Source organism: Chiloscyllium punctatum, unplaced genomic scaffold (genome assembly GCF_047496795.1).
Source record: "Chiloscyllium punctatum isolate Juve2018m unplaced genomic scaffold, sChiPun1.3 scaffold_253, whole genome shotgun sequence".
NCBI classification, from domain to species: Eukaryota; Metazoa; Chordata; class Chondrichthyes; order Orectolobiformes; family Hemiscylliidae; genus Chiloscyllium; species Chiloscyllium punctatum.
Window position 1 is genome coordinate 27501 of NW_027309987.1, and position 2500 is coordinate 30000.

The following is a 2500-nucleotide window of genomic DNA, read 5'->3' on the forward strand; positions in this document are numbered from 1 at the left end:
GGGCGACGCCGCTCCTGAACCCAGCGGCCCCGAGCCGGACGAGTTGAGGAAGGCACGCCGACGGTGACAGGGTACGGAAGACACAGCGGTGGCCTTCTGGCGACTTGGCCCCCGACAGCCCGACGTTCCGCCGTCCTCCCGATGGCCAGGAGGACCGTGCGGGGGTCGGCCGACGGCGTGGTAGGTGTGCCTGCACGGTGACGGAGCACACACCACGCCCGCCAACCCCTCCGTACCTCCCGAGACCGGTGGCAGGACGGAGCGGAAAACGTGCGGACTGAACGGGAGAGCCAAGAGCCAGCGATCCACGCGCGTGCGACCGTCCAAGTCACAGCGTTCGACGAAAACCTCCTCCCTCGGCCAGGCACTCGGCGCCAGCAGGGGAGACAGGATCAGACGCCCCGCCGGCCACTTAAGGCCGAGGACGAACCACGAGACGGGCGGCTGCAGCAGCGGGCGGCCTGCAGCTCCCAGCACTCTCAATCGATCAACCATCGAGTCGGGTCAGCGTGTCAAACCGGCGAGCTCCACGGTCAGGCCGGCGGCGCACCAGCACCGGACCTCCGCGGCTCCCTTCACTCTTTCCACTGCCAGCCAACCGAGAGACGGACCCAATGCGGACGTGCAGAGCTTAGGCAGACCCCCCACTGGAGGCTCAACACTTCGTGGCAGCTCCGTGTCCCAGAGACCAGGAGGGTTGGCACACACACACAGTGTGAACCACCGACAGCCATTCTGGGACCGGTGACAGCCGTGCTGGCCCCACTGCCACGACACAGACGGACGCCAGGCCGCGCTCCCCGGCGGGGGGATGGCGTCGAGCCTGACGAACGGAATGTGCAGGGTGGGGGGGAAAGGCCAAGCGCTCCGACGCCGGAGGGCTCCGGAGTCTGAACTTAGGGGGACAAAGAGGACGGGTCCTCTGCGACACCCCAGCCGCGCTCTCGCCAGCCAAGGCGAGTGCGATTGATTGCCAAACGACCCTCAGACAGGCGTGGCCCCGGGAAGAACCCGGGGCCGCAAAGTGCGTTCAAAGTGTCGATGATCAATGTGTCCTGCAATTCACATTAATTCTCGCAGCTAGCTGCGTTCGTCATCGACGCACGAGCCGAGTGATCCACCGTCAAGAGTTGTCTGAGTTTGTTTTAGGTCTCTCCCTCGCCAGAGGAAAGCGACCCGGACCGCACATACGCTCCCCACCTTGAGCTACAGCCACCTGCACGCCGGCGTGCGGGCGGAGCAGGGTGGCGTGAAGCGATGGGGAGCACCATCCTGGTGCGGCCCGCAGAAACATACGTCTATTGGGGGGAGGAGGACAGGGCGCCCAAGAGGCGATGCGTGCCCCAACGCACCGCAGCGACGGAGGCAGGATCACCGCCACCATGTCGCCCGCCTAGTATCACGAGGCGTGCAGCAGCTTTGCCCTAGGAAAAGCAGAGGCGGGAACGGGCACCGGCCATCGGTTCGGCAGCGTCACTGACGCGTGCACGTGGCGGCGTGTCGGCGAGCGGACTTCCTGCGAGGAGGCGGGGGCGGCACTCGCCCGAGCAGACGCCCGCCCGGCCCAGCCACCGCCGAGGTGGACTGGGAGTCGCGGCAACGGCTCGTCATACTCGTTCCCACACTCACAGCGCAGCTTGCCCGCAAGCCACCGACCACCGATCGACGCCAGGCGCCCCGACCGAGAGCGGGATCGCTCGTTCGCCCTGCTGGCAGTTCGCTGGGGATCACTACTGCACGGAGCTCGGAGACCGACGGGCGGCAACTCGAGAGTCTTTAAACCACCACCCCCATCCCGCAAGTGCAAAGAGGCTGTATACGCACAGACGGGTGAGGGGAATAGGTACCCCGTCGGGTTTGAAGGGAGCGTGACTAGATAGCAACGATGTAAACCCAGCCGATTTGGGAGCGAAAGACCGGCGCCTGCATCACCGGCTTCGTTTCCCGTGGCTGGAGAGTACACCGAAACCCTCCGTCTGTCGCGAGCTCCCGACGACGCGGTGCCGCCAAGCAGCAGGGCCGGACCTGGTGTGGCTCCCCTCGTCGATCACAGACCGGTCGGCACTACTGACGAGACGGTGGAACGGGCTTCGCCCCTTGTGACGAAGGGTGATGCGAACCCGCCCGCCCGCGTGCGTTCGGGGTGGACTCGGCAAACGGAGATTTGAAATCGGAAAGTGTCCTCCTGCCCCGCGCAGGTAGGCGCCCAACAGTTGTGGGGGGTTTGGCGGTGACCACGGCTGCAGGGCCTGCTACCCCGACGAGCTCTCCTGCTGGCCCCGAAACCACCCTCGCGAGACAAGTTGAAACGGAAACGGGCGTACCCCCAAGCCGACGATCCTTTCTTATTTGTTACTTTTTTTTTCACTTGCTCGAGTTGTGGGGATTTGGCGGTGACCACGGCTGCAGGGCCTGCTACCCCGACGAGCTCTCCTGCTGGCCCCGAAACCACCCTCGCGAGACAAGTTGAAACGGAAACGGGCGTACCCCCAAGCCGACA

At 65.4% G+C, this 2500-nt stretch overlaps 1 non-coding gene across 1 annotated transcript; it reads right to left on the bottom strand.

Annotated features, from left to right (window-relative positions):
- Positions 1–978: 978 nt before the first annotated feature.
- On the bottom strand, positions 979–1132 carry LOC140472164 (5.8S ribosomal RNA). Its single transcript, XR_011957444.1, has one exon. It is a non-coding gene; the product is annotated as a 5.8S ribosomal RNA (ribosomal RNA).
- Between the last annotated feature and the right edge of the window lie 1368 nt (positions 1133–2500).